Source organism: Diceros bicornis, chromosome 1, assembly GCF_020826845.1.
Source record: "Diceros bicornis minor isolate mBicDic1 chromosome 1, mDicBic1.mat.cur, whole genome shotgun sequence".
Taxonomy (NCBI): domain Eukaryota; kingdom Metazoa; phylum Chordata; class Mammalia; order Perissodactyla; family Rhinocerotidae; genus Diceros; species Diceros bicornis.
In genome coordinates, this window is record NC_080740.1 from 58,297,870 (window position 1) to 58,322,725 (window position 24,856).

General features: G+C 44.3%; 1 protein-coding gene and 1 pseudogene across 1 annotated transcript in view; one reads left to right on the forward strand and one right to left on the reverse strand.

Annotated features, from left to right (window-relative positions):
- Positions 1-24,856, reverse strand: part of NRG2 (neuregulin 2) — a 184,610-nt gene that overhangs the window by 147,144 nt on the left and 12,610 nt on the right. The gene's annotated exons all lie outside the window — the stretch shown is intronic.
- On the forward strand, positions 22,878-23,597 carry LOC131406170 (60S ribosomal protein L7-like; annotated as a pseudogene).

A 24,856-nucleotide genomic window follows, 5' to 3' on the forward strand; every position in this document is an offset into this window, starting at 1 on the left:
ATGTTACACAACTGAAAGTTGATTAAATAAAATATAGGACGTTCATAAGACAGCTTCTATGTGTCCATTAAAAATCGTATTTTCCAAGAATGGTTTGCCATATATTATGCTATGATCCTGATTTGGTGTGTATGTGGTATGGGAGAGGAGAGGTATGCAAATTAAAAATGTAGGAAGAAAATACACCTTAATAGTAGTTATCTTTAGGTAATTGAGATGCTGACTGATCTTTTTAGATTTTCTTCTTTATACTTTTCTGTTGCTTCTAAATTTTCTCCAACAAACATATATTACTATTCTAATAAGGAAAATAGATAGCCTCCATTTTATAGGTGAATAAACAGAACTATAGAGACTCTCATTAACTTGCCCCGGGATCTTCAGCGAGTCAGAAATGAAGCCAAAAATAAAGACCCTGGTTTTCAGAAGCCTGGCTCGTTTCACAAGCTGCCAGCATATGTGCAGCGGTAGCTTGAGGACAGTGGTTCTTAACTGGGGCGATTTTGCCCCCCAGGGGACAGTTGGCATGTCTAGAGACATTTTCGTTTGTCCTAACTGGGGGAGGGAGCGCTACTGCTGCTAAACATCTTACAATGCACAGAATAGCACCCCACAACAAAGAATTATTTGGCTCAAAATGCCAGTAGTTCCACTGTTAGAAGCCCTGCTCTTGGAGAGAGGAACCACAAATTTATTCCCCACCACTGGACTCTGAAAAAGCTCAAGGGGCCAGCCCAGTGGGGCAAGCGGTTAGGTGCACGAGCAGCCCGGGGTTTGCCAGTTTGGATCCCGAGCGCGCACCGACGCACAGCTTGGCAGGCCATGCTGTGGTGGCGTCCCATATAAAGTGGAGGAAGATGGGCACGGATGTTAGCCCAGGGCCAGTCTTCGTCAGCAAAAAAAAGAAAAAGAAAAAGCTCAGGTGGCTCAAAAGTACATCAGGAACCTCCAACCTGCTTCACATCCTGTGCGAGCTGTAGTGCCTTCTGCTTCAAACAGGACCTGACTTGGCAGTTAACAGCCCCCAGGGTGTAGAGCATCATGGACTTTATTACTTATATTAAGCAACCTTCGGCTTCCAACTGGAGAAAAATAAATTGTTCATTTCACTCCCGAACCATAATAGACACAAATGGAACACAGCTTAGGATCAAGAGCTCAAATAGAGGGCGGTTGGGGAGGCGGGGGGAAAGGCATACTGACAGCATGACACCAGCCGGACTGAGGAGCCGCAGGCCTGTTTGCATGCCCTTCCTCTGCATCTTCACTTCTGGCACCTCAAGAGTCCTGGGTGACCATGCCAGACTTAGCTTCCAAGTATTTTTGGAGTAGGAGAAAAGGACAGATCCCCACCCAAGCTCTGAGAAAGATTCTTTCCCCTCTTGGAAACTCTCCTCCATCAAAGGGGCCACCTGCTTGCACTTATCCACTGGCTTCAAGGGCAGAAATAAATTTGTGGTTCCGGGCCGGCCCCGTGGCTTAGCGGTTAAGTGCACATGCTCTGCTACTGGCGGCCTGGGTTCGGATCCCGGGCGCGCACCGACCACCGCTTCTCCGGCCATCCTGAGGCCGCGTCCCACATACAGCAACCAGAAGGACATGCAACTATGACATACAACTCTCTACTGGGGCTTTGGGGGGGAAAAACGGAGGAGGATTGGCAGTAGATGTTAGCTCAGAGCTGGTCTTCCTCAGCAAAAAGAGGAGGATTAGCATGGATGTTAGCTCAGGGCTGATCTTCCTCACAAAAAAAAAAAAATTGTGGTTCCCTTCTAGAGCAGGGCTTCTAGCGGTGGCACTAATGGCATTTTGAACGTAATGCCAGCATTTCCCATGCCCTTGGGCCCAACTTAGCAACTCACAGGACTCAAGAGCTGGAATGAACCTTGGCCAAAACTTTACAGATCAGGAAACCAAGTCCCAGAAAAGCTAAAGATCAGGCCGAAGTCACACAGCTATGACAGAGCCAATACCTGAACCCAGATCTTCCATTCTCTGTATTCCTTAACAACATAGCCACCAGTGCTGTAGGCCACAGCCACCAGTTTTGGCAGAGGAAGCTCTTACTCTCTAGCAGCATTTCAAATGAGAACAGGTGTGAGGGACCCACACAGGAATGTGTACACAATGGGCAGACTGTCATCCGTATATCCTACTCGGCTGCAGCCACTAAGACAAGCTCAGAGTCTATGCAGAAGACACGTGAGGAAATCAGAGATATGTCCCACACAGGTGTGAATCTCCAGTGTTGCTACTCCCATATCCTTCGACTAGACTAGCAAACCTTCTTTCAGCCAAAACAAAAGGGCTCTGGTCCCCTGGGGCTGCTGCTGGCCCCTTTCACTGGATAGTTGACCATACAACTATTCACTGCATCTAGTCAACAAATATTTATTGAGTATCTATTATATGCCAGAAACCAAGCTGAGCACAGGCCATGTGGGTCTGATCTAGTTTCTGTTAGAGGCCCTATTCATGGATTGCTTTGAGATCCCTTACTCCTTACCACTCTAAGTTTCCCTCAAGTAAGCTCATCTTCCCCTGAGCTAGCTTAGGAGAATCTGACTTTGGCTTGTGACCAAAAGAGCACAACTAAAACCACATGAAATGTATATATACTGCAATAAATTCCAGATGGGTCAGCATTAAATGCCAACTAAAAACCAGAAGGAAAAAAGAATAGCCAATTTACCCCAGCAGTGGAGGGAAAATAATCTTCTGACAAATGACATGATCACAGACAGGACTGAGGGTTCAAAAAAATAAAAGCATGAAGAGAGGGGAGGTATGGTAATATGGTTGGAATATGCGACTAAAGTCAGACAGGCCTGCCTCTACTTCTAATGACCTGCGTGGCCTTGAGCACGTTATTTAACCTCTCTGAGTCTCACTTCCCCATATGAAAAATGGGATAATGCAATAGTACCAACCTCCTAGGGTTGTTGTGAGGACTGAATGAGAGAACGTGTGCCAAACGATTACATGGCACTGGTACATATTCAGTAGCCATTCTTTCTGGCACTTAGGAGCCACTTAGTGCTCACCCTCCAATCTGATCCTGACCTTTCCCCAGAAGATCCTAGCAAAATGGCACCACAAACTTCGCTGGGCTGCATTGTGCACTACACCATGGATTAATGCCACCGTGTCTCTCTACTGTCTCAGGTGCAAGGAACCCTGCCCAAGTCAAATGGCAACGTGGAGCCCAGTACCATTTTGGGGTGACACTAATTGACCCAGAAATCCTGAGAGGCTGGTCTGGAATGTGGTAAGAGGAGGACGACAACCCTTGCCTAACCAATAGAAATGGAAGTTCAGCAGTCCTAACATACTGTGAGGATTCACCACTCATCAAAGACCCATGGAAATAGCAGCATCTCTGAGTGTTTCTGCCGCCACAGTTCGGAGGCACATGGAGTCTCTCACCTGCCTTTCCTCAGAGCGCAAGTGTTCTCAGAGTCAGTGTCCTAAATCTAAACCAGACCTCTTCTTCCCAGAACTAGGCTGAAGGCTCTTTAAGAGTAGGGCCTTGTACTCTATATGGCCCATAACACTCTAATTGGGATTCTACACACAGGAGGCACTTAAAAATGCTTTGAGGGCCGGCTCCGTGGCTTAGCGGTTAAGTGCGCGCGCTCCGCTGCTGGTGGCCCGGCTTCAGATCCCAGGCGTGCACTGACGTATCGCTTCTCCGGCCATGCTGAGGCTGCGTCCCACATACAGCAACTAGAAGGACGTGCAACTATGACATACCACTATCTACTGGGGCTTTGGGGGGAAAAATAAATAAATAAATATATCTTTAAAAATGCTTTGAACTAAATACTACTTGAGTGTCAGCAAACAAAAGTAGGAACGTGTATGTTAAGTTCACAGGTGAAGGCCAAGTATGGCAATAATGCCAGGACCAATTCCCCCTCCATCCACAAGGGGCAGTGCTGTACTCATGCTGGATCAGGTACCTTCAGTTCCAGCCAGAACCCTCAGTGATCCAGGTGGAGAACTTCAAAAGCATCTGATACATTGGTGCTCTCCCAGGAGGCTCTCCAAGACTTGTTAATTATTGTCTAAATATCCTTTGAATCTGGCCCCTCTTCACAAGGTCCTTGGTTCAGGCCTTCCTTATCCACTGGAGGATGTTCTCTGTCACCAGTCCCTCCCACTCCCATTTGTCCCATACACACAGCCATCAGAGACCAAAAATAATCAGGTCAATTTTCTTTATAAAAGCCTTCAAGGGATTTTCTCTTGATACAAAAAGTAAAGACCAAACTCCTCAGCGTAACACACAAGACCCTTTCCAATCGGCCACAGCCTATCTTAGCAGCAGTATCTTCTACCACTTGGAACACGTAGTGTATTGCATGTCTTCATATCATTGCCCATGTTATTCCCTCTTCCTTAAAATTCTTCCGTGCCATTTTTCCCTAGTTGTTCCTCATCTCTCTGGCAAACTCCTTAGCCCTCCTTCAAGACTGTAGCAGGCAGCCTCTGAGATGGCCCCCAATGATCCCACCTCCTAATATTCCTGTCCCTATACAATGTCTTCCCCTTGAGTGTGGGCTGGACCTAGTGACTCACTTCTAATAAATATAATATGGCAAAAGTGATGAGACGTCACTTCTGTGGTTGGGTTATAAAAAGACTGTGACTTCTACCTTGCTTGCTCTCTCTCACTCTCTCCCTTGCTTGCTCTGAGGGAAGTCAGCTGCCATGGCACGAACTACCTCTGGTAAGACCCATGTGGCAAGGAACTGACGTCTCTGGCCAAAAGCCAGCAAGGACCTGAAGCCTGCCAACAGCCATTGAGTGAGCTTAAAAGCCTCCTATTGAGCCTTGAGATGACTGCAGCCCTGGCTGGCACCTTAATTGTAGCCTTGTGAAAGTCCCTAGGCTGGAGGACTCAGTCAAGTCACATCTGGACTCCTGACCCACAGAAATGGTGCAAAAATAAATGTACAATAAACACTAAGTTTCGGGGTAATTTGTTATGCAGCCATAGATAATTGATACAAATGTCACTCATCTTTTAAGCATTCCCCAACACCTTCTTCTATCCCTCACCTATACCGCTCCTATTGCTCATGGGATAAATCCAAATTCCTTAATAGCCCCCAAGGCATCATATGATGATTCAATTCAGTTCACCTTCCCAAACTCACCTTTCACCACTGCGCATGGCACCTGAGGTAACTGATACTTCAGTTACTCAAATGTGCCCCAGTCTAACCTTTCTCCGTTTGCACATACTGTTCCCACTTTCTGGAGTACTTCTTCCCTCTCTCTTTATGTATTTAACTTCTATTTGTTCTTCAAACTCCCAACTCACATCTGTTTTCTCCAGGAAGACACCCAACTCCCAAGGCTGGGTTTAGGTGTCCCCTTTCGTGCCCCCCCCAATACATTTTCAATCAGAGCATTTATCCCATTATGCTGTCAATGCCTTTGACTGGCTTATCTCCTGGGCTGGACTGCAAGATCTTTAGGGGCAGGGCACATATCTGTCATTCACATATGTATATATACTAGTCCTGTTGTAACTTTTAGAAATTTCACTACACACAGAAGTGGTCCTTCCAATACTTTGGCTTCTCAGGTCCTTGAATTCTTCTCCGGTGATCTTCTTCTCTAGTACTTAACCCTACTACTTAGTGGTTAATTTGTAATCCACCCTACTCTCGACACTGACTCGTTCACACACCATAGTCCTTCTCATCACCAAGAACTGCAACCTCTCCATGATCTCAAATATATGCATCTCATTCTCCTCCACCACCTCATTACTTTCCAGCTCACTCCCTTTAGTATTTGGACTCCAACTATTCTTTTATCCTAACAGGACCTCCAATGCATTGATACTACCATCTTTTCACTGATCCTCACAGTGAATATGTCCTCTCTTCCCTTCTTTCCCACCTTACATTCATGACAAATATTTGTAATAATTCATTTCTTCACTTGGCAAAACCACAATCCTAGTTAAATCTAACCTGGTATTTGCACCCATGCAATTGGATGTAGCTGGAGAAAAGCACACAACCACCTAGACTGGTCTCACTTTAAATTTATGACCATGAACCAAAGATGAGCCCTTAATGTTGTAATGATACAATCATGCTGTATCTCCCTGGTTTATTCTATTCATTCACCTATTCTTTTTTTTTTTTTTTTGTGAGGGCGATCAGCCCTGAACTAACATCCGTGCTAATCCTTCTCTTTTTGCTGAGGAAGACCGGCTCTGAGCTAACATCTCTTGCCAGTCCTCCTCCTTTTTTTCTTCCCCAAAGCCCCAGTAGATAGTTGTATGTCATAGTTGCACATCCTTCTAGTTGCTGTATGTGGGATGCAGTCTCAGCATGGCCGGAGAAGCGGTGTGTTGGTGTGCGCCCGGGATCCGAACCTGGGCCGCCAGCAGTGGAGCACACGCACTTAACCGCTAAGCCACCGGGCTGGCCCTCACCTCTTCTCCTAGATGACTATTTCACACCTTCTTTCTCTTCAAATCTCTAACAACTCCTCTCCCATACTCTCAGCTGATGACTCTGTTTCCTACTTCACTGAGAAAATTGAAACAATCAGAATTTCCACAGATTCCCACCACAATATTTATGCACCTATCAGCATCCATACACACAACGCTGCCTTCCCTCCTGTTACTAAAGATGGATCGTCTGTGGTCCCACAGCCATTCCTCTTTTTGTGCACCACATCTCACCCCTCCAACTCTAGGAAACCATTCCAATAATCTACCCTCACCCTCCTACATCATTAATTTCCCCTTCTCAACTGTGTTGTTCCCATCAGCATATAAACAGGCTGTTACTTCTCCCACATTAAAAAAATAATAACAGAGTTTCAGTTTGGGAAGATGAAGAAGTTCTGGAGATGGACAGCATGATGGTTACACAACATTGTGAATGTACTTAATGCCACTGAACTGTATGCTTAATAATGGCTAAAATGGTCAATTTTATGTTATGTATACCTTACCACAATAATAATTCCACTTCCCCTACCAGCTACCACCCCATTACTCTGTTCCCCTTTGCAGCAAACTTGCAATAAATTCCTTCTCTTCCACTTTCTATTAAATTCACACAAATAAAGCTTTAACCCCTATTACTAAACCAAAACTGCTCTTGTCAAGATCCCCAGTGACATCCACATTGCCAAATCCAGTGATTAATTCTCACTCCTCGTCTTACTTGACTCCTCAGCAGCATTTGAACCAGTTAGTCTCTCCCCGCCTAGTTGGTGTACTTTCTTCACTGGGCTTCCAGGTCACCACACTCACTTGGTTTTCTTCCTACCTCATTAGTCACTTCCTCTCAGTCTTCTTTGCTGGTTCCTCCTCTTCCCCCTAACCTCTTACCACTGTAGTGCCCGGGGCTCAGGTTCTTGCTCTGCTTTTCTGCTCTACCTATACTCTGTCCTTTGGTGATCTTGTCTACTTTCCCAGTTTTAATACCACCTATATGCTGATGATTCCCATATTTACATCTCCAGCCCATATGTTAACTCTCCACTTAACACATCCAAACTATCTAAAACTGAACTCATCTCCCCCCAAAATTTGATCCACCCACAGTCTTCCCCATCTCAATGGCAATATCACGTTTCCAATCGCTCAGGTTAAAAAGCTTGGAATCATTTTTTACTCCTCTTTTTCTCTCCCACTCTATATTTTGTCCATCGGGAAACCCTCTGGGCTCTCTATCTTTTTAAAATATCCAGAATCCAACCTCTTTTCATCTCCTCCTTTGCCACCACAGTACACTGCGCCACCATCACGTCTAGATGTTTGCAGTGGCCTCCTAACTTGTTTCTCTGTTTTCACCTTCGCTCCTGCGAGTCTATCCTCAACACTGCAGACTTTGTGATCTTTCAAATATAAGTCAGATCATATTACTCCTCTACTCAAAACTCTCCAGTGGATCTTTTTTTCACCAAAAGAAAAAGCCAAATCGTCACAGTGGCCTACAAGGCCCTATGTGATCTGACATCCATTGCTTCTCCAACCTCAGCTCATTCCACTCCAGACATATGGGCCTTCTTGCTCTTCCCTGAACATGCCAGGCACACTTCCACCTTAGGGGAAATTCCCTCTGCCTGAAATTCCTTTCACCGAGCTACCCATATGCCTAATATCCTCGCCTCCTTCAAGTCTCCACTGTAATGTCACTTCGTACATTAGGTCTACCACGACCACACTGTTTAAATCACAACCCACCCCCTGCACTCCCTTTACTCTTTCTACTCTTTTTTTCTTTTCATAGTATTTACCACTTCTAAACACTATTTAATTTACTTATTTATTATGTATATTCTATATTATTGGTCTCTCTCCACTAAAAGTAAATTCCATGAAGGCAGAGAGTTTTGTTTGTTCAACATTCCAAGCACCTGGAAGAAGTCCTGATACAGAGGAGAAACTCAAATATTGCTGAACGCACAAATAAGCCCAGCAAAATGCCTACACATAATAGATGCCTACCAAATATTTTATAAATGAGTGAATGAATAAATGAATGGTCCATCTACCGCTAAGCTGTGAGCTTCCCATGGACAGGCATGGATTTGGCAATGTGGATGTCACTGGGGATCTTGACAAGAGCAGTTTTGGTTTAGCAATACATACCTATGAGAGTTGAATTTATAAATTAGGCACAGTAAGAGATTAACAGCAATAACTAATAATAAAACATAAAAATATAAAATAATATAAAAATTATGACAATATACTGTAATAAAGTTATGTGAATGTGGTCTCTCTCTCAAAACATCTTATTGTACAAATTTAATGTCTTTTCCATCTTAACTAAGCACTTATGCACTGTGGCCATAACTTTTGCAGTTTGAGGTGCGACAGCAAAACTTGCACGAATTTCTTTTTCCTTCTTCACAATTTCATGGATAGAAGATTTGTTCTTACCCTAGATCTTAGCGACCACAGCATACAATTTTTTCTTTCCTTATTAAGTTGAAAACTTTCACCTTTTCACTGAAAGGAAGCACTTTTTGGCTTCTCTTCGGCATATTCGAATTGCCAGCATCACTACTCCTGCGCTTTGGGGCCCTTAGTACGTAAAATAAGCATTACTTGAACACGAGCACTGCGATACCGCAACAGTCAATCTGATAACCCAGACGGTTACTAAGTGACTAACGGGCAAGTAGCATATACAGCCCGGATACACTGGACAAAGGCATGATTCATGTCCCAGGCAGGACGGAGCAGGGCAGTGCAAGACTTCATTACGTTACTCAAAATGGCATGCAATTTAAAACTTACAAATTATTTATTTCTGTAATTTTCCATTTAATATTTTCAGACTATGGTTGACCACGGGTAACTGAAACTGTGAGAAGTGAAACCATGGATAATGGGGGACTACTGTATCCTGTTTCCTCCATGCCCACTCCCAGTCTGGAGCTTTCCATTTCCAGATCATTCAGGATGTAATTCTCAATGACTAGAATGAAGTGGTTGGGTAAACATGATGGAGGAAGGGACCTCTTACTGAAGAAGGGCTTCCCTGCAGGCTTTAACTAAGGCTTCACCATCAGACCACACAAGTAGGGTTTCCAGGTGGGCGCACAGTGAGTCCCTAAGTAATAGATGCAAACCAGCCTCCCATAAGCTTTAGCTCCAATGTCAGGCTTCCAGGCCCCAAATTCTGATAACCTAGAAACTAGAAAATCAAGTTACTTCAACAAACACATCCCTTGTGTTTCTCTTCTCAGTGCACCACATCTCAATAGGTAAGGCTGGCGTTGGCTCAGCCTTTGCAGCCCATCACTCATTTCTAACACTAGGTGGAGGGGAGTGAAATGGCTCCTTATGCTGCACTTGTGGGATAGGCTGCTTCTACCTGCCACACACACAAGTCAGGGAGGAAGCAATCGACCTTCCTGACTCCAGGGTCCTGCTTGCAGCTGGAGTACACAGAGGCTGTCACCTGTAAGAGAGGCAGGAAGGGGGGTGGTGCAGAAGGAGAGCTAGTGCCAACCTGGAAGTCAGAACTCTGCTACTATCTCATCCTATGACCTTGGGCAAGTGATTTCACTCTCTGGGCCTTAGTTTCCTCGTATTTTGAAGCAGATAATCTAACTATATGATTCTTATAAAATTGAACTATTATTGGCTCCTCTAACTTGACTGTTTGGGAGGACAACATTGTCTGCATACACCTCCCTGCAAATTCATCTTTACTGCCTCCTCCCCAGCTCAGCTGTCATTCATTAATAAAAATAAACAATCCTGGTGCCAACTATGTGCCAGGCATTATACTAGGACTGGGCGTACAGCTGTGAATATGACAGACACAGTCCCTGTCCTCAGGAGCTTATTGTCTAGCAGGGAGATAGACATCAGACATCAAAGGGTTTTTCAGTTACTACCATGAATAAGTGCTAGAGAGACATGGAAGTGATAATGGCATTGTGTGAACAATGCAGCACATCTATGGCCTAGTCTGGGGTTTCTGAAAGCCTTCCTGAAGGAGGTAACATCTGAGCTGAGCTCAGAAGGACAAACAGAAGAACTAGGTGAGAAGGAAGGGCATTTCAGAGAGAGGAAAGAATACTTACAAACACCCTAAGGCGGAAGTCACATCTTATCAAAGCCAGTGTGGCCCAAGTGCAGAGTGAGGAGCAGGGGGGCAGAGATGACATTGGTGAAGTCAGCACAGGTGAGACCACCAAGGGCCTTGTAGGCCATGAGAAGGATGTGGTCTTAATATACGTTAGTTGATGGGGCCCGCCCCGTGGCTTAGTGGTTAAGTGGGCGCGCTCCGCTACTGGTGGCCCGGGTTCGGATCCTGGACGCGCACCGACGCACAGCTTCTCCGGCCATGCTGAGGCCGCGTCCCACATACAGCAACTAGAAAGCTGTGCAACTATAACATACAACTATCTACTGGGGCTTTGGGGAAAAAAAAAAAAGGAGGAGGATTGGCAATAGATGTTAGCTCAGAGCTGGTCTTCCTCAGCAAAGAGAGGAGGATTAGTATGGATGTTAGCTCAGGGCTGATCTTCCTCACAAAAAAATAAATAAATAAATATACGTTAGTTGATGAAAGAGATTGGTGCAGAGTAGGGGTGGCAGAGTGAAAGGTGATTGGGTGTGTGTTTTTCAAAGCTCTAATGAACTCTAAGGGATACAAGTCAATATAAAAAGGCCAATAATTGGGGCCAGCCCAGTGGCATAGTGGTTAAGTTCACACATTCCACTTCGGCAGCCCAGGATTCACAGGTTCCGATCCTGGGTACAGACCTACACACCACTCATCAAGCCATACAATGGAGGTGTCCCACATACAAAATAGAGGAAGGCTGGCACACATGTTAGCTCAGGGACAATCTTCCTCAAGCAAAAAGAGGAGGATTGGCAACAGATGTTAGCTCAGGGCCTTCCTCACCAAAAAATAAATAAATAAATAAATAAAATAAATAAAATAGGCCAGTAATGAAGCAACTAGAGTAAAACAGTTGAAAGATGATCAGTATTTGACATGGCTGATGTCAGTGGAAAAACAGATAAATTCAAGAGAGATTTAGGAGGTAAAAGTGATAAGATGTGAGGGAGGGGAGGAGGCGGGCAGGTAAGAAAGAAGAAAGTACCAAAGTGCAACCTTAGTGGTTTAAATGGGGAATACTGTTAAAGGACCAAGTTTGGAAAGGGGGTGATATCATTGGTTCAGTTTGGGACATGTTGAGTGTGACAAAGCTGTGAGATACCAAGCAGAGAAGATGAGTAGCAAGGTAAATATATAAATCTGGAGCTCAAAGGTCTCCAACTAAAGAACTGAAGACACGAATATGAGAGTCCTCATAGACACAGTGAGGAAAGCCATGAAAACTGTGTACAAAGAGAGTACGGGAGTAACAAAGAGAGCCCAGGATGGAGACTTGAAGAGCTCCCACATTTAAAAAGTAATGGAGTAGAGAGGAAAGAGCCAAAAAACAGACAATGTAAAGGAATGACCAGAGAGGTAGAAGGAAAACTAAGGTGTGACGTCATGGCAGCCAAGGGAACAACACATTTCAAGAAGTCAGGATTAGTTAATAGTATCAAAGTACTAAGAGATGAAATAAGATGGGGAATGAAGCATGGACGGTAGGTTTAGGAACTTGTAGTTCACTTAGGGCAGTTTTGATAGAGTGGGAATTGGGGAAGAAGCCAAATGGTCTTCTGGAGACCATTTGGAGAGGAGAGGTCATGAAACAGAGACAAAGTGTATAGACTGTTCTTTCAACAAGTTTGGCTGTGAAAGAGAAAGATAGGTGGTAATTTAAGATGGGAGAGACCTGAGGATGTTGAAAAATGGATAGAAAGGATTCAGCAGAGATGAAGACAGAGGACGGACAGTTGAGAGAAAGAAAAGTCAACAGTATCAGGATCCCAAGAAGGCAGAAAGGAATGGACCACAGGGCAGAGCTGGAGGACTGGCCCCAGTCAGAAAGGGACAGCTCCTCTGAGCATCAGAAGGAAGGAGAGGATGAGTATGCAAGTCAGTTTATATTCATCCCTCCAAACACACAAAGTCATTAAGTCAGTTCTGCTAATGTTTTCCAGAGAAAACCTCAAAATCTACAGGCCCATGTGTTCTTGGTGAGCAATGTAGATCCCAGGAAGCAAACAACCTCTGTGGGCTCTATCTTGACACCTAGAACAAAACAACACTCCCTCCTCTGTCCTGCTCCTGAGTCAGAACCAGGCCAAATGGGAGCTGCTTCAAGCCAAGCTGTCTGCAGGTGATGTGACAGGATCTCTGGGAGATGGCCCAGGTGTAACCAGGTCCGGGGAAATGACTGAAAACAGCAGTGAAGTAGAAGAGAAGTCACCAAGTGCCAGCATGCAGATGAGGGATCAGATGGGTATGTTAGGACAGGAAAAGAGCCCCACTCCTTCACGCGGTAACTTTGGAAGGGGGCAGAGGCTGCCTAGCTGCCTTACAGACTAAGCTCTTATGTTACACACTATAGTTCAGAGTAAGATACCTCCCACGTCATTGCCCAGGCTCCCCCAGGCCTGGAATCTGGGGCAGTTTCTCCAGTTCACTGTCTCAGACCCATGGCTGTAACTCTAGGACCAGAATTCAATCAGCATCTCTTAGTCCGAAGTGCAGAAACAGCACCAGGATACAAAGATTTAAGAGGACAAGTGCTTGCCAAGGTCACATGAAGCAGAAGACCAAAACACAGAGGCTGCCAAGTCCCAGGTCAGCACTTGAGCCCTGCAGATGGAAACCAACACCCCCCTCCATCCAGGCCCTGCTCTCCCAGACTGCTCTCTTTTCAGCCCTTTGAGGCACTCCTTCCGCAGACCAGAGAGAGGATACTCATTTACAGTGCCACTGTAACAAAAGCTCATCCCTGAGGGAAAATCAGCAAAAAGGCTTAATTCCAAATGAAGAACTGTAGAAGGAGACTATTTAGAATGCTGTCTCCTAGGTCCCTGTCGCCCAGAGTCCCCAAAGCACTGGGGAAGACAGATGGAGAAGAAAAGGCAGGAATTGTGGGGAGGCGACAACTGACACTTAGCAGAAGGCCTATAATAAGCAAATGAGATAATAGAAATAAACACAGCTTTGGGGAGAGGTGGTGCAAGTGCTGCCCTAGCAGGCCCAGAGGCTCCAGGGAGTCACTCTGTGCTAGAAACCCTGTTATTTCTAGGGCACCAAGCAGCACCTGACCTGAATAGGGAGCCTCTGGAAGCAGAAGCCAGAGGGCCAATCAGAGGCTGAGAAACACAGAACAGCTCAGCCAGGGGGCCTTGGTCACCAGCCCACTCCCAGAGTTGGGCAGGGGAAAAAACCACAGAACTCTTCAAAGAACCCTGTCCAGTCATCCCTTGAGTCTCCACATCAGCCAGGAAAGAATGCCTGTGTAATCAGTAAGAGTAATCCCCTTATCACTTCTCTTTGTTTTCAGCCTGGCTCTGCCTAGAAAGCATGAGTTCAAACGAGCTCCATCACTTATAACTAGTGTGGCCAGCTTGGAACTCACCTAATTGTTTCCAGCCTCAGGTTCCTAGATGTAATATTGGGAAGGGAAGGCCCACCTTCCTAGGCTGTTGTGAGGCTCAAATGAAGTAATGTCTGTAAAAGCACACGCTCAATAAGTGTTAGTGCCTTTCTTACTCCTCTGTCCCTGAGGGTTCACATTCATAACAAGCTCTTGGTCTACATTCCCTGAACCTACAGCAGAGGACAAGGGGGGAGAGGCTCAGAAGTCTCCTTGCCATTCAACTCAAAAGGTGGAAAGTCCACACCCAGATGATCAATAGGAGACAAAACAACAAGAATTGGTACTAAGAAAGAAGCTCTGAATTTGCAGTTGAATCTCAACAGCTTTCAAAAGGTAAAAGAAAACAAGAGCAGAATTCATCCTGAAGAGAAGCTTCACAGAGAGTGTATTGATTGTCCTGTGACTTGGAGGGTTTATGTTAGTGGTTTTCAGGACAGGGATAGGAGACCCAGGGCCCAAGACAGTCAAACCAGAATAATATAAACTATCCCTTAACCAAAATGCATCTCACCTTCCACTTTTAGGAGGAAGCAGGAAATGAGGACAAAATTGTCATTAGAGATTTTTTTAAAATCAAAGGCAGGATAGATATGTCCCAAGATCAGGACTTACATATTCAAGCCAAACTTCTGCTTCCATGGATCTATGCAATGAGAAAGGATGACCAGGACACATGCAAGAAGCTCAAGGATAGACTGAATTCTACAATTACTGAGGCAGAAAAATGTCCCCATGCATTTTAGCAAGATCTTCTCTAGCAAAAGTTGAGATAAAATAGCTCTTCATGTAGAAAAAAGAAAGTTTGTATATGTGGCGCATCTGGCTCCAAGAAAAGAGTTAGCTGATTTCATCACATCTACTATGCCATCATTTGTAAGGCAGGGCCAAATTTCAGAGGTGTTAATGTATGGAGTGGAGGGAATTGCATCACAGAGCCAATGAAACAGGATATGTCTGCCTGAGGAAATGTTCTATGACGTGTCTCAAACTTCCACTCTGTAGCCTTGCCCTTTAAGTCCTTGGCAGAGGGGCTGTGAAGAGGTTATCCAAAGGCATCCTCAGAGCATTAATCTTCAAGAGTGAGCAAACTGGTTGGCAGTTGTAATAATAACAGCATACTCTGATACAGAACTTTCCAATCTCAAAGCACTTTCACAGACACTATTTCCTCTGAGCTTCACAATATTAGCCTGTTAGGTAAGAAAAGCAAATATCACTAACCCTATTTTTCAATTAAGGAAACAGGCTCCCAAAGGTCAGGTGTCCCAAGGTCACAGAGCTTGGAGTTTAAACCGACAAACTGACAAAAAGATGAACTGGAGTTTAAACTGACATCTCTCTCCTAGGACTGTGCTCTGTTTTATGAAAAGAAATCTGAGGTTAGGACCATTCCAGCATGTCCATTGAAGAAGTCCACAAGTAATGCCTGACCTCTGAATTTTTAAGTTCTGTCTCTACTCAACACTGTTTTCCCAAAACGATCCTTAAAGGCCTACAAGGGGTATGAAATACTGGAAGGGGCCAGGCTTTGCCTATCCTCGGGAAGCACTGCCCATGACCTAAGAGAGCAATCTCAACCACTGAAGTTTCATACCACACAGAGAACTCATGATTCCCTGAAATATCGCCTCTGCACCCATAACATGAGCATGTATTTTGCTAATTCTTTCTTGAGTCCAGGTAGAAGGGTCCTAGGATTCCTGTCTACATCTACTCAGGGAACAAGGACAAGGAGTACTTCATTTACCCCAGGTGGCTAAGGGACCTGTGAAGAGCAAAGACAGAGAGACAGAAATGGTCTCCCAGTCTAGGAGAGGAAGAATCCACACCCTACAAGCTAAGAGGCCTTATTTTAGGAAATGTTTGGGCTCATCCCAAAGTAAGACTAGCCTAGGTATCTGCATGCATAAAACAAAAAGGCTCCATCCTCAGCCCTCAGCTTTCCCCTTGCTATAGTCTTCCCTCTAGGAGTCCTCTGCTCTTGCGGCATCAGCTATCCCCCCTCATTTATATGCTGCGGACTTGTAATTCCACATCTCCAGTCTAATCCTCTCACTTAGGCTCCAGCCCTCCACCAAGGGAGTCCCCGCCATCTCTCTTACTGCTTCTCCAATTCATGCTTTAGGTTGCAGCCTAACTAAACCACCTGCCATCCTAGTTCAGGTCAAACAATCACTGAGCTAGGTACTGTGCCGTGTGCTGGTCCCAAAATATCTTTTGAACTTTCTTTCTTCCATAATTTTATTCAAGCTTTTATCTCTACCAGGAATGACCTTCCCCTACTACCAACTACCAAAGTCCAACTTGACCAATCATTCAAGGTCTATCTATAATTCCATCTCCTTCTCCTTTAAGTCTTTTCTGATATCTAACTAGATATGTATTCTCCTCCCTCTCTCCTTTTTTTTTTTTTTTTTTTTGTGAGGAGATCAGCCCTGTGCTAACATCCGCCAATCCTCCTCTTTTTTTGCCGAGGAAGACGGCCCTGGGCTAACATCCGTGCCCATCCTCCTCCACTTTACATGGGACGCCGCCACAGCATGGCCCGCCAAAGCAGTGCGTCGGTGCGCGCCCGGGATCCGAACCAGCGAACCCCGGGCCGCCACAGCGGAGCGCGCACACCCAACCGCTTGCGCCACCGGGCCGGCCCCCCTCTCTCCTTCTTTATGTTCTACACTCTCCAAGTAGCACAAAACTTAGGACCCTTAATAACAATTTGATGATCTGCCATTCCTTCGCTAGAACTTTACAAGCTCCTTGAATACATCCATGTTGTACTCATTTTTACATTTCCTGCAAAGAGTTCTGCACAAAGGAAGCACCCAACAAACAGCTGATCTCCTACCTACTGTCTACTGTATTTTCTATTTGGGTCTCCCATCAACAAGAGGGAGCCTAGCGTAAATGGCCTGGGATCAGTATCTTGGCTCTGCCATTTATTTATAGCTTCATGACCTTGGGCAAATTATTAAACCTCTCTACACTTGAATTTTCCCCTTTGTAATAAAGAGGATAATAACAATATTTATTTCATACGGTTATTACGAGAACTAAATGAGTTAACATTTATAAAGTGGTTAGTACCGTGCCAAGTACATTATGAGTATCACATAAGTATTTGTTACATAAACGCAATCATTGCCAAACTCATCATTTTCCTCTTTATAATGACTTTTCCTCAGAACGTCTCCATTTCTGCTAATGGCACTATTATTTTTCCCAGCTTTGCAAGATTAAACCTTAACTCCTTTCTCTGCTTCATGCCCGCTACCCAGCTCATCACCAAGTCTCACAGATTCTGAAAAGAGACAGTGTAGTTTACCTCTTCCTTCAGTTTCCATGGCTTCAAGGACGTTATAACCCTCTCCTCCTTTATAACTCCTCTCTCGAACATATCTCTCCCCAACTCCAGTCAACTCTGAACTGTGTGTACAAAGTATTTGCAAACATTCCTCTCTTCATATCATATCTGCTCCACTACCTACAGTGATGCCATATCACCTCCAGAACCAAGTCCAAACTCCTTTGCCTGTTTCTGGGGACCCTCTTTAATCTGGTCTTGTCCTATTTTCCCATCTTATCTGCCCTATATCTCTACCCCAACTCCTCATGGTCCTGTGAAGATATCTTGCTTGTCTTTACCTCTGCTCATATTGTTCTTTTGGCTTAGAAGCCTTTCCCTTATCCTCCTAAATCTCAAAAACCTATTCATTCCTCAAGACTAACCCCTAGTCCTAACTCTATCCTGGAAAATTTTCAGCTCTAATTGATCTTTCCCATCTCTGAATTCTATAGTCTATTTTCCCTTTTTGCAATTATTATATACCTTTCGCTTTATGTCATTTGCTATTGATTCATGTTAATCTGATATCCTCAACTAGACTGTAAACCCCTCAAGAGCAGGGTACATGCCTACTAGACCTCCCCAGCAAACTTCAAAGAAAAGAACAATAAAGGAGCTAAAAATATATATCTATTAGACAATATTTGATGATGAACTTGCCTCTTTCTTTGGGAGGCAGGGAGTAGATGAGAATGGGACTGCATACCCATCTAGCTGATCCTATATGCTGTGTTCACAGATGGTGTGGCAACCCTACCTGGGGGATCTGCTATAGCCAAAAAGCCTGCTCTCTCTGTAGACAAATGTCAACAATCACTGTAACCTAGGCTGCCATATGGTTCACCCAGCCCTGTAGCAAAATCAGTTTCCCAGGGATATGAGGAGACCAAGAAGACAACTCTTCTATTTATGGAATGGACAGAGTTGAGCTGGCCCTACCAAAACCAGGAAGGCATAGTCTCCAAAGACAAGCCAGAAGTTAAGCAGAGGCAAACCCCACATCCCCCGAGGCACTTGTCAACTGAATCTACCACTTCCCTGGAGTCTAGTGACATGGGCCCAATAAGCCTCCTCCCTCAAGACTCTTGAGACTTCCCTAGAGGAATCCACAGCTGGGCAAGGGCAGAGAGAAGAGGTTACAGTGACCTCACTGTATGGAGAGAGCTGGCCAAAGTTGTACTTTAATTTCTGTTTTCACAGCATCTGGTCCTGCGGGCCATTAACAGAGTAAAACAATTTTATCATGAGCCAGCTGTCCTAATTTAGGAGGGACACTCCCCATCTTTTGATCAACTATTCATCAGTTTCCCCATTCTCCCTCCCTTGTGGATTTCAAAGGCAGGAAGAGGTCAGGCCCCCATCATCTTCCTAAATTGCCCCAACCCCTCCCATCCAATTATCAAAATCACAGACTTGATGAGGCTGCACGGGTTTGATACTTAGAACAGAATACAGGGAAAGTTCAGCTTCAAGAAAGCAATTCAGCATTCCAGACATCCAGACTGTCTCTCAGCCCAGGATTTTGCTAAAATTTTCAAAGAAAAACTATAAACCCATGCAGGCTCTATTTTGGTGCCATGCCACTTACCTAATTGGCTTGAAACACTCTCTTCATCCCAGTTCTCACAGTTGAAGAAGAAACCACCATTTGTCAGCTTAAACAAAACCCAGGGTGTAAGTACAGCCTGCACAAGGTCACACAAAAAGCAGTGGGCTGGGACTGGACCTGTGGAGGCTGATTTCCAGGAAGCACTCTGATTATTTAAAAACAAAACAACAACAAAAACCTGACAAAGCCTGAATAGTGTCCTTTTCCTCAACTAAGGACACACCTCAGACTCTCCTCCCAGCCACCTAAAAGAAGCTCCTGTCATTTCTGACTGCCTGATTCAGATTGCAATTCTGCCATTTACTTGCCTCCAATCACCCTGTCTATATCCTAAGGCCCTAATATCTCCCACTCCTCTGTGGCAAAGCAGAAAGTTCTGAGTATCAAGAGGACCCCAGAGGGCCAGCCCCGTGGCCTAGCGGTTAAGTGCGCGTGCTCTGCTACCGGCGGCCCGGGTTCGGATCCCGGGCGCGCACCGACCCACCGCTTCTCCAGCCATGCTGAGGCTGCGTCCCACATACAGCAACTAGACGGATGTGCAACTAGGACATACAACTATCTACTGGGGCTTTGGGGGAAAAAAAAGGAGGAGGATTGGCAATAGATGTTAGCTCAGAGCCGGTCTTCCTCAGCAAAAAGAGGAGGATTAGCATGGATGTTACCTCAGGGCTGATCTTCCTCACAAAAAAAAAAAAAAAAGTCACTTGTGCCGAATAAGCCTTCTTTTAACTTGGGCTTATTTTGAACCAGCTCTCCTGGCTATGCTCCTTGGGTATGGTACATGTAGGTACTCTAGCATCACATGAGAGAAGAAAATATTTCTTCACTCATTTTTCCCTCAGCTAATATTTATTGAGCTCCTATTATATGCCAAGTACCATGAAGGTGATAGGGATACAGTGGTATACAAAACAACCAAATTCCCTCATCCCTGAGTAATCTTTTCAAGGTACTTCCCATAGAGGCTAATAAAACACAGACTCTAATCCGCACATCACAGACTTGGTTTTTACTATTATAAACAGCAACAACAATGACAGCAAAGAGTCCAATGTAGGGGCTGGCCCGGTGGCATAATGGTTAAGTGCACATACTCCACTGCAGCCGCCTGGGGTTCGCAGGCTCGAATCCCGGGCGCGCACTGACGTGTTGCTTGTCAAGCCATGCTGTGGCAGCGTTCCATATAAAGCAGAGGAAGATGAGCACGGATGTTAGCCCAGGGCCAATCTTCCTCAGCAAAAAGAGGAAGATCGGCATCGGATGTTAGCTCAGGGCTAATCTTCCTCACACACACACACACACACACACACACACACACACACACGAGTCCAAAGTAGTACTTTGAACTAAACCAACCCCTCACTTTCATCTAACATGGCTGCCTCAATTTACCACTTTCATACCTCTGCCATACATTACTTACCTAGACCAATCTCCTTCCGTGAACCAGATGCTTATTCCCAATTGCCAGTTCTAATACTAAGGTAAAATTCATTCTCTTTTCAAGTCATCAAGCCATCTAATTTACGTAAGACACAAAAAAATAAGTAAGATACATTGTTTGCTACAGTTCTATCTTGCACTCAAGAAGCTCACAGTCTAGAGAACCATATATACATATCCTCCTTCCCCACCCAACTATGTTAAGTGGTAGAATAGACCACTGTAATTATGATTACAGAAGAGCTATGAACTGCTACAGAAACACAGAGGATGCCATGATTCATACAAACTGAGGAAATCAGAAAAAGCTTTGAGGAGAAGTGGGATCTCAGCTGAGCCTTGAAGGATGAGGAGGCTAGCAACTGACTAAGAAGGAAAGGCAAGGCATACCAAGCCAAGGAAACAAAATGTGCAAAAGCACTAAGGAAGAAAAATGTAAAATATGTTCAAATTTTTCAAAACAGTACATTATGGCTAAAGCAAAGAGTAACTGTGGAAGAGTGGGCTAAAGACTTAAAAGCAGGTGGGGGTCAAATTATGGAAGGCCTTGCATGCCATGTAAAGGAGTTTTCACTTTATTCTATAGACAATAAGAAGCTATTGAAGATTTCTGGGTTGGAGAGAGATAATTACTTTTAGAAAGCTAATTCCAGCAATAGATGATAGAGGGAAGAGAGCAGAGATTCTGAAAATAGGGAATTCCATTTAGCAGCTACCGTGGCAGTCTAGGTGAGATATAAGTATCCAACTAGGGCATCATGAATGAAAAGAATTGGACTGAAGAGACTTTGCAGTAGTAAAAACAGTCATGACTTGACAATGTACTGTATATAGGATTTGAAGATGAGAAAGGAACCAAAGATGATTTTGAGGTTTCTAATGGCTTGGAAGACTAGATCTATGTGGTTATCTAAGATGGGGTTATCTAAATTCTGTCCTAGACAGAACAGGATATGGTAAGAAGAATATAATGAGCTCAGTTTGAGACATTTTGAATTGTATCCTTTGTTAAGACCTCAGAAGATCAAAGGCCATGCCTCAAAGAATCTTTGAGACAGACAAAAGACTCTTAAAGACATGCTTCTCAGCCCCTTTCCATTAAAGACTAGAGATTCCACTTATCTGAAGGATGTTGTCCCACAGCAGCCACACAGGGAGGTCAAGGTAGCAAAGAGCTTATCATGATAAGGTTTTCTAAGTATGGCTTTTGTCTAATGTAGTGAACCCTGATAAGATTCATAGGCAAACCACAATTTTTAAAAAGAAGTGTACTAGCAGGAACACCTCCAGCTTGGACTATAGGGGACAAGGCAGTACAAAATGAAAAGAAGCCTTTGGACCCCCAAACATTTACAAGTAGGAAGCAAGCTAAGTGTACTAGATATTTTTTTATTTTCTGGACATCACGATGTTTTGACATTTTAACCCTTTCTGACTGAGGAGAAACTGTCCCTCCCAGGGCTAGCCAATTCTTAGAGATAGCAAAAGACTCAGCCAGGAGCATGCCTTTGATATGCAAATTAACAAATCCAGAGCCAGATCCCCTCTATCTGGCCCCTTAATCATCCCAAGTCCAGGTACCAGGCACCAGGGACCACCTCCATAGCTTAGAGCCCACCAAAATTATTCAAACTAGCCAATCCTAAACTGTTCACCCTGCCCTGCTCTGGCTTCCCCAAGGAAGTCCTAATAAAGGCTCTGACCTAATGCTTTCCCATCTTTCTTGTCTTCTGCCACCTGACCAAAACCTGGCACTTTCCCTGTGACCCCATGTGGCATGCAGTGACACCCCTCTGTAGGACTTGTGAGTATAGTAAACTTGGTTTTTTTGTGCCTCTCTTGTGTCACCTCTTGTGGCCACACCTGACTGACCATCACTTTCACAAAAGAATACAGAACACTGAGAAAACTGCTAAGCTGCAAACACAGGCTTCATTTTATGGGAAAGAAAGGATAATGCAGAGGGCAAAACCAAGGAGTCCACAGGACAGAACCAAGAACAGTGGAGAATCATTCCCAAGCAGTAGGACTGAGCCCTACTCATGTGCCAGGCTGGATTTCAGAACTGCTATGGACTAGTGACTGCTGGTTCTCCCCTTTCTAAATGGGAACATCTATCCCAGATAGAAGACTAAGGAGACATGAAAACTAAATGTGACATGAAATTCTAGATTGGATCCAGGACTAGGATTGCCATTAGTGAGACAACTGGCAAAATTTGAATAAGGTCCATAGATTAGTTAATAGTATTGCAGCGATACTATTAATTTCCTGGTTTTGATAATTTTACAGGGTTGTATAATTTGGGGAAGCTGGACACAGGGGATTTCTGTGTACTATTTTTGCAACTTTCTTGTAAGTCTGAAATTATTTCAAAATTTAAGGTAAAAAAATAAAGTCATTTAAAAATGATTAAGTATTACCAATTTTTTAAAACAGGCTTCTAGCCTGAGAAAGAAGTTTGCCCAAAAGATGCTTCGAAAGACAAGGAGGAAGCTTATCTATGAAAAAGCTAAGCACTACCACAAGGAATATAGGCAGATGTACAGAACTGAGATCCGAATGGCTAGGATGGCAAGAAAAGCTGGCAACTTCTATGTACCTGCGGAACCGAAATTGGCATTTGTCATCAGGATCAGAGGCATCAATGGTGTGAGCCCAAAGGTCTGAAAGGTGTTGCAGCTTCTTCGCCTTCACCAGATCTTCAACGGCACCTTTGTTAAGCTCAACAAGGCTTCAGTCAACATGCTGAGGATTGTGGAACCATATATCGCGTGGGGGTACCCAAACCTGAAGTCAGTAAATGAATTGATCTACAAGCGTGGTTATGGCAAAACTAACAAGAAGCGAATTGCCCTGACAGATAACGCCTTGATTGCTTGATCTCTGGGTAAATTCGGCATCATTTGCATGGAGGATCTGATTCATGAGATCTATACTGTTGGAAAACGTTTCAAAGAAGGAAACAATTTCCTATGGCGCTTCAAATTATCTTCTCCACGAGGTGGAATGAAGAAAAAGACCACCCATTTTGTGGAAGGTGGAGATGCTGGCAACAGGGAAGACCAGATCAATAGGCTTATTAGAAGGATGAACTAAGGTGTCTACCGTGATTATTTTTGTAATCTGGTCAGTAAATAAACAGTGACTGTTTTCAAATTGAAAAAATAAATTAAATAAATAAATAAATAAAACAGGCTTCTATAGCAGTTATTCTATGTCTATTCCAGCATTGTATGGGGGGTGGGGGGAGCAGATAATTTGTTTCTTTAGTTCACTTCTTCAGGTCAAGAAGAACAGCACTGGAGTTGCTGTACCCAAGGAACTGCATTAGAGAAGCCTCATCTGCAGGTAGACCTGATTTAGATGGTGAGACTCTGGCTCCTAAGCCTGGGCTTTATATAGGCTCCTTTGAAGGAGGAGGATCTTGGGTGAGGATGAGTGTATTTTTAATGTGTGAGGAATATAAATAATTTGTCAGCAGAGGGCAGACTGTAATGGTTTCAAAACACGTCCACAAATTCATTTATAATCCTTCCACCAAGAGGTAGAGCCTAATTCTGCTCCCCTTGAACCTGATCAGGCCTTAATAACTCTCCTTTAACAAAGAGAATGTGGTGGAAGCGATGTTAGTGCCTTCTGAGACTAGATCATAAAAGACAATACAACTTTTGCTGGTCGTCTCTTGGGATGCTCACTCTTGGACCTTGCCACCGCTCTGTGAGGAAACCCAGGCGAGGCCCCTGGCCCTCAGCCCCAGCTAAGCTCCCAGGTGAGAACTAGCCAGCATCAACTGCTAGACAGGTCAGAGAGGAAACTTTGAAATGATCCAGTCTCAGCTACTGTCTGACTGCTTAGCCACCACCTGACTAAAACTACATGAAAGATACTAAACTTCCTAGTTGAGCGCAGTCAGTCCCCAGAAGAATGAGAGATAATAACAAATAATTGATGCTGTTTGAAGCCACTACGTTATGGTGGGTTGGTATGCAGCAAGAGATAATGGAAACAATGTGCCAGAGGCAGTTGGAAACTGGGACTTAAAAAGATTAAGGGACTTGTCCAAAGCTCACATAGCTAGTAAGGAACAGAGTCAGGATTTTAATAAACACCAGTCTGAATCCAAAGCCATTCTCTTTCCACTAACAACAGACATGTCAATAATAGTAATTGCAGCTAGTCTGCATTGAATGTTCTCTACAAGCAGGCACTGTTCTAAGCACCTTACATGGAGGAACTCACTGAATCCTTATCACAATGCTATGAGGTAGGTATTATTATAGGCCTGTTTTACAGTTGGGGAAGCTGAGGCACAAAGAGGTTAATTAATTTGCTCAGAGTTATATAGCTAGTAGGTCATACAGCCAAGATTCACTCTTCCAAGTCAGCTCCAGAGCATTCAGTCTTAACTACTATGCTACGTGTAGTTG